The sequence below is a fragment of the Triticum urartu genome, chromosome 4A (genome assembly GCF_056163025.1).
Source record: "Triticum urartu cultivar PI428250 chromosome 4A, HENAU_Tu73, whole genome shotgun sequence".
NCBI classification, from domain to species: domain Eukaryota; kingdom Viridiplantae; phylum Streptophyta; class Magnoliopsida; order Poales; family Poaceae; genus Triticum; species Triticum urartu.
Window position 1 is genome coordinate 539036941 of NC_141876.1, and position 12557 is coordinate 539049497.

Below are 12557 nucleotides of genomic sequence, written 5' to 3' on the forward strand. Positions count from 1 at the left end.
AGCTGTCGGCCTCTCCACGTACAGTCCACTTCAGATGCATGTCGGTCGTTGACCACGTTGACTAGGCCGTGCCGAGAGCACCAGGGCGGTGGACGACGGTGAGGCCTAGGAAGGGAACGACACGGAGGCAGGGAAGACTCAACCGTTGTTTCCCACGCGGAGGGGAGTACGACTGTATGAGGGTTTACTGGTTCGTCTGCCGTCGCCTAAGAATAACAATAGGTGTGGGTGAGTAGAGGGATGGCTAGGCCAGCGATGGGAGTACGGTGGGGCGGTGAGGCCTGCGCGGCAGCACAGCCGGCCGTGGGGAGGAGGGAGCAGGTAGTCCCGCCGGCGCTTGTTTGAGCGGCTGGAGCAGGAAGAGCAGAGATTGAAGAAGCACGACGGCCGTTCGATGGACATCTAACAGTCACTGCTTGTGCGTCAACCTTTTTTAGGAAAGCCTCAAATCTGTGGAAAACATCATACAACCCATCTGCCATTATTTCTAATAATTTACAGCTTAAGGTTTTTTTGGAGCCCATATTCTTTTTGTTAGCATTACAGCCCATATTGTGGCCACGGTTAAAAAATTATACGAAATTTTGCATATTTCGGTGCGGTCCGAATTGTTTTTAATCCCGAAATTTCAACTCACATTCAAACTGATTTTAAAAATAAATGTATATCAATATAAAATCCAACAAATTCTCCACGCATAAAAATTAATGTAATTTAAAATCTCAAAATGAAAAAAAGATATTTGAAACTAATTGCCGGTTTGATGTGTTTTAAAAATGTACAACCCATTTCTCATTACTGATGGGCCATTTTCTCGGCCAGCCGAATGAAAGCTCTCCTCGTCTTCAAAGATTTGCAGCCCAACAGGCCTCACAAAGCGACTTACTTGGCAAATCACAAAAAAACTGGGTTGTGGCCGTGGACCCAGCTGTCAGCCTCTCCACGTACAGTACTCTTCCGATGGAAGTCGTTCCTTGACCACGTTGACCACGCCGCGCGGAGAGCACCATGGCGGTGGACGACGGTGAGGCCTAGGAAGGGGACGACGCGGAGCCGGGGGAGACGCGGTAGAGGAAGCCCGCACGGAGAGGAGTATGAGGGATCACTGGTTCGGCTGCGGTGTGAGGCTGCCATCGCTGCAGGGCCTGGACAACAGTGGGAATAGTAAGGGGCGGTGAGGCCTCCGCGGCAGCACAGCCAGCCACGGGAGGCAGGAGCATGCGGCACGACCGGTGCTGCTTTGGGCGGCTGGAGCAAGAAGACCAGAGGTTGAAGAAGCACTACGGCCGTTGGATGGACATCGTACGGTCACTGGAGCTAGAATCGTTCATATTGACTTAAGTTCACAAACCCCTCCGTCCCCATCAACTTAGTAGGCCCACAAGTCAGCCTCCCACAATGGTGGGTCCCAGCTAGCAGGGGGTATTCATTTTTTGTGCGTAATAAGGAGGCATTTCCTTGCGTGCGAAGATATAGCTGGTGGGTCCGACATGTCAGCGGGGGAATGTTTTTTTGCGAAATACAGAGGCCCTTCCGGTGGGTCCCAGCTGTCAGGTGGAGGAATCATTATTTTGCGCGTACAGTCCACGGCCGATGGATGTCGTTCGTTGACCAGGCCGCGCCGAGAGCACCATGGCGGTGGACGACGGCGAGGCCTAGGAAGGTAACGACACGGAGCTAGGGAAGACTCGGCAATGGTTGCCCACGTGGTGGGGAGTACGAGGGTTTACTGGTCCGGCTGCCGTCGCCGGAAAATAACAGGGGATGCTGGTGAGTAGAGGAATGGCCTGGCCAACAATGAAGTAGGGTGGGGCGGTGCGGCCTGTGCGGCAGCACAGCCGGCCACGGGAGGCGGGAGCAGGCAGTCCCATCGGAGCTAGTTTGGGCGGCTGGAGCAAGAAGATCAGATATTGAAGAAGCAGCATGGCCGTTGGATTAACATCCAACAGTCACTGCTGCTAGAATCGTTTGTGGACAAAGTTGACAAAGCCAAAGTACACGTCAACCTAGTAGACCCACAAGTCAGCCTCCAAATCTGTCCCAAACAGCATACAACCCGAAATTTCTAGCCAGATTCAAATTAATTTTAAATCTAAATATACGTTAATTTAAATTCAATGAAATTTTACCCGCACAAAAACAATGAAATTTAAAATATCAAAATCTGAAAGAAAACAGTATTTTGGAACTAATTACCTGTTTGTTGTATTTTTTTCATTTTACAACCCACTTATTATTACTTATAGCCCATTTCTTGTTACTTATAGCCCATTTTCTGGGCAAAATGCATCCCTCCTCGTCTTGAAAGATTTCCGGCCCAGTAGGGCGTAGAAAAGCAAGTAGGCCTATGTTGGTTATTCTGCAAAAAACAAAATAGCTGGCTAGCCATTTTCAGAAAGGAAAAAAACAAACTAGGCTGGTCATGTGCTAAACATATGAAATAAAAGCCTGGGCTAGATGGGCCACGGGTCCCACACAACCCAGCTGATACCCTTCTCCATCCCGAAAAACAAAATTACTGTGCACGCTGCTGGGTCCCTACTGTCATCCTCACCATGTACAGTCATCTCCTTATTCCTCTCGGTTGTTGACCATGTTGACAACACCGGAGGACGGTGCTGCAGCGAGTGAACCAAGGCGGAGGACGATGGTGAGGCCTCGGACGGGAACGAACAGGAGCCAGGGAAGATCACAGCCAGCCGTGGGAGGCGGGAGCAGGCGGTCCCGCCGGCGCTGGTTTGGCTTTGGCGGCTCAAGGAAGAAGAGACTGAAGAAACGCGACAGACTTTGAATGTCAATCCAACGGTCAAGGTTGGCACAATCGTTTGTTGACTAAGCGGACACCAAGTAGCATACTTTTTTATATATAGAAAGAAAATCAAAGGCTTGGGAAGGCGTACAGAACAAGCTAGTGTACCAGTAAAGAGACGTTGCCGAGTTTTAGAAAAAAGAAAGACGTGCTCTTGTAGCTGGTTCAAATCCAAACCTAGACTATGACTATATATGGTGCTATGCTACTCTGCAAGTAATGAAACTGACATATCCAACGTTCGCTTCTCCTCTTCTCTACTTACTCTGCCTAGCATCAGAAGCTCTGGCCGCAGCAACCATGTTCGCTGGCTGCTCGTCCACCTGCTCTTCAGCAGGCAACAACCAAATATGCGCCAAGTCACAACCCATACCATCGCCTGTGGGTCTCATCGCAACCCGCTGCCGTTGGTGTGGTGCCACTGCTGCAAATCACGCAGAGTCATCTGTCGCGTCTCAACCACAATCCGCAACCCTGGCCGAGTCTTCTACAAATGCCCGAATCATGGGGTAATAATATGTTTAAGTGTTGTTCTGCTGCTTTCAGTTGCTGATTTTTTTAATAGTTTGGGTGATGATCTTCCAATTTGATTCGTGCAGAAAAGGGAAGATTCATGTGATTTGTATTTCTGGGAAGTTGCTGATGTGGGGGAATGCAACTACGCTGATTATTTGGTTAGCCGAGGAATCCCAATACCAGCAGGTTGGGTTGTTGGACAAGTAACTGAAGGAACGGCAGAAGAGGAAGATGCATAGCAGAAGGTTAAAGATGCAGTTTCTCTGATCATGGCCAAGCAACAGCTGCTGAACGGCCTTGACAGCAATGAGGAGATGAAAGAGCTTGTGAAGATAATGGGCAAAATCGATGTGCTCTGTAGGATGATTGTCTCTTTATTTCCAGTGTATGTAGCACTCGTGATGTATTCAGTGGCTACGACATGAGCACTTTGCTGAAACTAGTAATGAATGAAACCTGTGTAGCAGGCTGGGCGTAGTGTTGTCAACATCTAATGATTTTTATTAACGGAAATCAGGGGGTATCCCCTTTTGCTCATATAAATAAATAAATAGCAGATGCCCTGTCAGGTCAGCTTTGTTCTCATTCGAAGACGTTGAGCAAATTGCAGTACAATAGCAAACTATGTCATCAAATTCAAGTTTCACAGCCAAATATGAGTACAACTAAACAACAATGTCATCATGTTTTAGTTGTCATACAATCACCAAACACAAATCAGCATACATAACAAGTGTTGTTCTCACAGCAAAATACTAAACAACTTGTTCATCAGGTTTCAGTTGTCATAGCAAACACAAGTTCACATAGTAGATAAAAATGTCTTCTGACAGGCAAATACGACAAAAGCAATGTAATCATCATCCGCAGCAGCAGCGTCAACATCTTCGCCATGTGTATCAGTCTGAATCATAATTCCCCACGGTGTCATCTTCTTCTTCATCCTCAACGTCCTCGAATGTTGGCTTCTTCTTGATCAAGTCTTGTATGGCCACAGCACGACAGGCAATCTTTTCGCCGGCGTCATTGATGTGATGGTTCTCAAAGATATTAGGAACATCTATGTTATCTTGTACATCAGGAGTAGTGTAAGCATCATCTTGTTGTGCAACTTCATTAAACGAATTCCTCTTCTCAAACCTTTGCAATACTATCCAGACATCGCTACGTGCAAATGTGTCTTCCAAGAAAAATATCTGTGTTGCTTGATTTGCCAAAATAAAAGGCTTGCTGGTCTGGCACGCCGCCTTGACATTGATGGATTTGAAATAATCATCAGCTCTGGGTTTTGCGATCCTAGAAAACAGGTTATACCAACGACAGCACCACAGAACCACACACTGATGATCCTCGAAACTGGAGATATACTGCAACTGAACAATGTCTGTTATGTTAGCATACATTTCAGTTGTCTCTTTGTCATACGTATCCGTGCTGATGATGGCACTGTTTTGTGTCTTCCTGCCTTCGTCTCGTGCAAGGGTGTTGTAGCGCACATCTCCAACAACGCAAGATTCATAATGTCTTACCCGAGTATCAGGACCCATTGCTAGTGAGTAAAGGGCATCATCAACTGCTTGCCCATCCTCCCTCATCTTCTTAACCTATGGTTAGAAAATAGACAAGCTGATCATCTTATGTACTCAATATATTAAAAAAACTGATAGTGCACTTCAAAAGCTTACATGGTTCTTGAACCATTTTGCAAATCCTGCCATAACCAGTTTGTTAATGTTTCTTGGATTTTGCGGCAGTAACTCCTCTTTGTAGATGCTACACAGCACAGTGATCGCGTCAAACATCTAAATATATAAGACTGTGCTGCAAGTTTAGTAGATTACGATGTATAAGCTGCAGTACTGCACTTACTTGATATAAGGTAGTATCTCAGGACAGTTATTCAACACATGCCAAACCATTTTGTCCAAATCTTTAGGTTTGTCCTCTTGTCGACTCTTCCCTATAACTCGAACAGAATAATCAAAAACATTGAGCCCAGGATTGTCTTCACCCACCTCTTTGCTAAGCTGATCAACTGTTTCAATGTATTTTTAGCAGAATGTCAACGCTTCTGTAGCAATGTAGGCCTCTGCAATGGATCCCTCGGGTCTAGCTCTGTTCCTAACATAGCCCTTGAAAGTGCCTAGCCGCCTTTCAATAGGGTACATCCAGCCATACTGTACTGGACCTCTAAGTAGTGCCTCATCAGGTAGATGAATAGCCAAATGCACCATCACATCAAAGAAGGCTGGAGGATATATCTTCTCAAGGTCGCATAGGATAGTTGGTATCTTGTCTCTAAGACGCTCCAAAGCATCTATCCTGATATTCCTACTGCAGAGTTCCCTGAAGAATTGTCCCAACTCTGCAACTGCTCTGTATAAGTCAGGGCGGCCCAATCCTCTAAGGATAACAGGTAAAACCCTTTGAAGTAGGACGTGGGAGTCATGAGTTTTCAACCCTTGTACCTTGTTTCCATCTGCACTGACTCTCCTTTCAGGGTTGGAAGCAAATCCATGTGGGAATCTCACATGTGACAGGACCTCGCAGAATTCTTTTCTTTTTACCTTGTCCAAGACGTACACAGCTGGTGCCATATCCCGTGGTTTACCTTCATCTTGCACCTGTAAATCCTTTCTGGTACCCAGGTGTGTCAAATCAATCCTAGATTTTAAGGTATCTTTCGTCTTGCCTTCAATATTAAGAAGTGTGCCGATAATGCTGTCACATATATTTTTCTCGATGTGCATCACATCAAGATTATGCCGCAGATCCAAATCTTTCCAATACTCCAAGTCCCACAAAGTGGACCTGCGGGTAAACAATAATCTCTCTTCTACCCTGCCACACTTCCTTTTCCCGCTACCATTACCAGGATGGTTTCCTGGTGTAATATGCTTGACCTTCTCTAATTCCACTTGCAACTCATCGGCGGTGAGCCTCTTTGGCGCATCACGGTTTTCATGCTTTGCATTGAACACATGTCTTCAGTATTTTCTAGAATGCGGCTTGTCCTTGGCAAGGAAACGGCGGTGTCCAATGTAACATATCTTGCTAAGTATTGCGTATGACAGCGGATTCCTGTCACAGCAAACACATGCATTGTTACCATGTGTCGTTCGCCCTGACATAGTGCCCAAAGCCGGATAATCATGGATGCACCAAATTATAACAGCATGTAGAAAGAAATCAGCTGGTGGGCTGCTATATAGGTCTCGAGTGAGAACACCCTTCCATAGCTGTTGAAGTTCCTCCACAAGAGGCTCCATGAACAAATCAAAATCCTTTCCAGGACTTTTTGGACCTGGGATGAGCAAGGCCATCATGTAGTTTGATTCTTTGGTGCAGACATTTGGAGGCATGTTGTAAGGGATAACAAGCACTGGACACATGCTATATGTGGCGCTCTAGTGGCCAAATGGGTTAAATCCATCTGAAGCTAAGCCAAGTCTAATGTTTCTCGAGTCAGCAGCAATCTCTTTGTGTTTATCATTGAAGCTTTTCCACTCACTACCATGAGATGGATGGCTCATTACATTCTGATCTCTGTACTCCTGGTTCCTAGAATGCCACAGTACATCCTCTCTTGTTTCAGCATCATGAAACAACCTCTGCAATCTTGGTGTAATTGGAAAATGTCTCAGAACATTATGAGGAATCCTCTTCACAGCATCGCCATCTTTCCATCTTGATGATTTGCATTTTAGGCATTCACTTAAGTTAGCATAATCCTTCCGGAACAGGACACAATTATTCTTACAAACATGGATCATATCATATCCAATTTCAACTGCACGAAGGAAATTCTTCATTTTACTGTAGGTGTGTGGCAGCTCAGACGCATCCGGGAAAGATTTGCGGAAAGCAGCCAACATTGCATCGAATGATTTGTTGGTCATCTTCTCAGATGTCTTCACCTGAAGAAAGGTGACCATAGCTGAGAATACTGACAGCTTATTTCCTGGGGTGACAGCAACGTTGCATTGTTCCAACATGCAGGCCCACCGTTTTTCTTCTGCAGGTGAAAGTTCACGGAATGCATGAGCATTTCGTAGCATTGTTTGAATGTTGGTCAAACTCACTAGCTCCGCCACCACCACCTCCTCCTCCTCTTCCACCTGAGCATCAGGCAGATCAAGATGGTGATCTGCTGCTTCCATGTAGTCAATAACATTGACTCACAGCTTCACCATGATGAACCCACCTAGTATATGTGACCGACATCCCATACAAGTGTAGATGATTTTGCACAGTTGACTGGGGTCTTGTAACTGAATTCATACAACTGCTACACGGGCAGAGCACATCTGATTTCGGACCACCGTACTCAGCTCTGATAAAGTTCATGAAGTTTTCAACCCCCTCGACATATGCAGCGGAGAATCTTCAAGCAGAAGTTATCCAAGTCATGTCCATCTATTAGACATACAAATTAGTTCTTCTACTAGATATTATAGGAAAAACATATATGCTTTTTTATGAAGTCCAGAAAAAAATACCTAGGTCGATGTCTAAAGCTATGGCAAGATATTTGGACGAGCAGATCTAAGTAACAAAATATATGTAAAGCTAATTCAGCAAATAGATTTGAGTGCCAAATTATGGCAGGCTGTTTCAGCAGTCAATGAGGCCGAGCACACAGCCATCGAACTATCGAAGGCCATCATAGCAACAAAGATCGAGTATAAAACGGTGTAGAGCTATTTCACCTAACAGATTGGCTACTAAACCATGGCAATGTACGTCACAATAAATATATGGCAGGATATTTTAGCAACTAATCGGCCTTGGCATGCCATCTCAGCTAAGCAGATTGAGTGCAGAACAGGGCAAGGAAGCTTCTTAAGCAGATTATATTGACAGTAAACTACTTCGGCAAACAGTGAGATTAACATCGTCTATCAGCTAACATTCAGTGCTACACCGACATGAATGGGGCCTCAGTCTAGAATGCGCGTACCATGGGAGAAGCTGACCGCTGTGCGTCTCCACACGAATGTCGCCAGCGGTGGCGGCACTGACCGCCGTGCGCCTCCACAAGAACGTAGCCAGAGGTGGTGGCGTGGCTAGAGGACGGAAGTCTACGAGAGCGTACTGTGGGAGCGAGAGGATCGCCGAACCGCAGCCCGACGTATCGGCACGGCAGGGAGGGCGGCTTTGGCGGAGCGAATGGAGTGGAGGGGGACAGGGGGGGAGGGGGTTTGGGGAATATTATTGGCTAGTTGGCCGAAGGGCGGTTGAATCGGATTTGGCGGGAATTTTTGGGTGTGTGTGGGGGGGGGAGGATTTTCGTGCGGTGGGCAGGGGGAGTTTGGCGCATGGTCGGTTTCTCCAAGTGCAGTCCCACGTGTCAGTGAAGAGGCAAGCCGAAGCGCGTTCCGTTTGCGTGAGCCGTGTGCAGGACTGAACATGTGTGGGGTGCAATGCGACCGCGACAGGAGTGCTGTCAGTGTACCGCCTTTTTTCCTTTTAAACTAGGTGCTTCGCCCCCTCAAAAAAATTTGTTGCTTCGCGCGATCCATCGATACTACTACTAGTAATCTGGTAATCCCGACTAAAACGGCGTAGCCGGGTCTTTTCCCGCGCGATATGCTGGGAGGTTGCCTTAGTTGGGTTTTTTAGGACGAGTAATGCTACACCTACGTAATCCCAGTTACGTAATTAACGTAATGTGAAACATGTGAGCTGTTGATTGTAGATTGGGGGGAGGGAGGGGCCCACTACCATGAAAATCAGGGGAGGAGAGAGAGAGAGGAAATTTACGTTAACCCTTTTGTAGGTTCCCGTAGATGTAGAAAGATGTGAAATGCGTGAATGTGTAGTGGACGTACTATTGGAGTGCCTAAGATAATTTGTGTATGTATAGACCCTATGTGTTTATTTTACTTCGCATGTTAGATTTGTCTCGGTTCAATAAAAAGCAGAGTTGGTAATGATGGTGTGCCTGTCATCCTGCAATATAGGCCGTCCGATCTATATCTAACGGATAGGAAGGAAACCATGACAATTTTCCTGCACTCCTCTCCACATTTGCAGATAAGGCTTTCCCTCGTTCATCCTTTTCTCCCACAAGATCTTGATCTTCCATGCAATGCACGGGCATCTTGCTAGTACTCCTACAATATGTACATTATTGTGAAAGTTCATATACACCGGCCGAGATTAATGCAAACACGGCAGATTTTCATTACATTTCGAACTTTTATAGGACAAAAAAATAAAAGAAACCCAACCCTAAACCTATTCTACGGCGGTGACCAACGTCCTCCATCTGCGATCTCTATGTACGGGGCGGGGTTCAAGACCCGTGAAGTGAAGGCGCGGTCTCCGGCGAGGAAGAGTAGAACACGGGATACGGACCGGCCAGTTGGCACACCATGCCCTGACGCCTCCCATGCCCTACTCATCCTCGGAGGAGTCCCCGACCTCGGCGGTGCCGGATGTTGGACGACAGCAAGTAGGACGTGTGGCTCACAGTGCTCCCGTCATCGGCCGCCAACGTGGCCACCGCTTGTGCGGCCGCGTCCGCGTCCGGCTACGCCGCTATTGCGTTGCGAGAGGCAACTTGAGTGAGGGCGGCGACCTCGAGCTTCATCCCCGAAGACAAGCTCTCCCGCAGAGCGTTCGCACTTGCGGTCATGGCGGATGTGGTGCCAGGTAGGAGGACGATGCGCTATGGTGTGGAGGTTAGCTGGGCGTTGCCGCTTTAAGTGGCGCATTCCGGTGAGGCCAAGCGTCCAGGTGCGTCATTAAGTCGCCGGAGTAGGTTCCTCGGGCACCGAGCCTCTTAACGACAACATATGAATAGATGGCATGAATGCGGGCAGCTGGCGCCGGCTAGGAACGCACCGCATGACGGCGCGAGGGACGAGGGTTTTGGTGTGCCAGGGTAGTCAGCTGCGGTCGTGGCAACGTTGGAGATGCCCTTTGCTCACATGCGACCCCCGCATGTCATTGAAAAAGCAAGACGACCCGGCATGGTCTCAGGTCCATAGGATGCAGTTGGCCGTGCTACACCACTCCGCGGACGCGTCGCGGCGCCCCATGCATCCTCGACGAGCCGGGTGTTGGGGTGTGTTTGGATTGTGGCCAAAGTGCACCTTACCAAAATTTTGGTCATAACCCAAAGATTGGTCTTTGTTTGGATGGTTGCCATTTTTTTTGGCATGCCAATGAACTCTAGCCAACTCTAGTTCATTTTTCTTGCCAATGTCGGCCAAATCATGGGCAACCAATACCTCAACCAAAATTTTGGTCATGACCCAAAAATTGGTCTTTGTTTGGATGGTTGCCATTTCTTTGGCATGCCAATGAACTCTAGCCAACTCTAGTTCATTTTTCTTGCTAATGTTGGCCAAATCATGGGCAACCAATACCTTAACCAAAATTTTGGCTACCCAATGCTTTGATGGGGCAACCTTGGGCACAAACCAAACATACCGTTGGTCGTGCCACAGCACTAACGCCACCCTCAGCACACTAAAACCGACCGTGTCTAGCTACGATATGAGCGTGTCGCTCACCGCAGTCGCCGTGTCCAGAGGCGGTGCTGGAGCTGCGCCCCGTTGTTGGCCCCAACGACCCACATGAACGGTTGTCGGTGGCGAGGAGGTCGTGGGCCAGCTCCTCCATTGGACTAGTCTGAGCTACGTCGTCCCGACGGGTGTGCCCCACATGTCGGTTTCCCTGTTTTCCCGGCCATATTCGAGCGTCAGTGCTCCGCGTTGCGCATTAGGCCTTTCACTATGTAGGCCAAGCGAGACAACTTATTGTTTATTTGAGCCGTTCAAGTATAATCATGTGGCGTTTGCTTATTTCTCATTCCTCCCCAACCCTCTTCTCCATCGATCATGTCGCCCTCCAGTCGAGTCTATCCTCCCGCATGCCTCATTTGAACATTCCGCCGAGTATCATTCGAATGTACCCACCCTAATCCTCTTTCAATAGATCTCCGGACCCTGAGATGAAATCGAGAGGGAACGAGTGGGGGCACGTGATACCTAAGGCGGATTCAAAATTTTGAACCGGTGATCATAGCATCCGCAAATCATATATAAAGGGTATTCAATGTTCGTTTCGTTTTTGAACGTACAATATACTCCCTCCTATCCTTTCTAGTTTACATATAAGTTTTATGTGTAGTCAAAGTATCTCTACTTTGATCAAAAAGGTATCAACATTCAACAACGCCAATCAATATTGTTAGATTCGTACGTACTCCTAGATTTGTACTCGAGATGGTTTCCAATTTGACTATTGACAAGATTAATAGTACATGAGATGTATAATGTGAAAATTATATCATTGGAAACTCCTTTTGAAGGAAATATGCCCTAGAGGCAATAATAAAGTTATTATTTATTTCCTTATAATCATGATAAAGGTTTATTATTCATGCTAGAATTGTATTAACCGGAAACATAATACATGTGTGAATACATAGACAAACAGAGTGTCACTAGTATGCCTCTACTTGACTAGCTCGTTAATCAAAGATGGTTATGTTTCCTAACCATGAACAATGAGTTGTTATTTGATTAACGGGATCACATCATTAAGAGAATGATCTGATTGACATGACCCATTCCATTAGCTTAGCACCCGATCGTTTAGTATGTTGCTATTGCTTTCTTCATGACTTATACATGTTCCTGTAACTATGAGATTATGCAACTCCCGTTTACCGGAGGAACACTTTGGGTGCTACCAAACGTCACAACGTAACTGGGTGATTATAAAGGAGTATTACAGGTGTCTCCAAAGGTAGATGTTGGGTTGGCGTATTTCGAGATTAGGTTTTGTCACTCCGATTGTCGGAGAGGTATCTCTGGGCCCTCTCGGTAATGCACATCACATAAGCCTTGCAAGCATTGCAACTAATGACTTAGTTGCGGGATGATGTATTACAGAACGAGTAAAGAGACTTGCCGGCAACGAGATTGAACTAGGTATGGGATACCGACGATCGAATCTCGGGCAAGTAACATACCGATGACAAAGGGAACAACGTATGTTGTTATGCGGTCTGACCGATAAAGATCTTCATAGAATATGTAGGAGCCAATATGGGCATCCAGGTCCCGCTATTGGTTATTGACCAGAGACATGTCTCGGTCATGTCTACATTGTTCTCGAACCCGTAGGGTCCGCACGCTTAAGGTTACGATGACAGTTATATTATGAGTTTATACATTTTGATGTACCGAAGGTTGTTCGGAGTCCCGGATGTGAT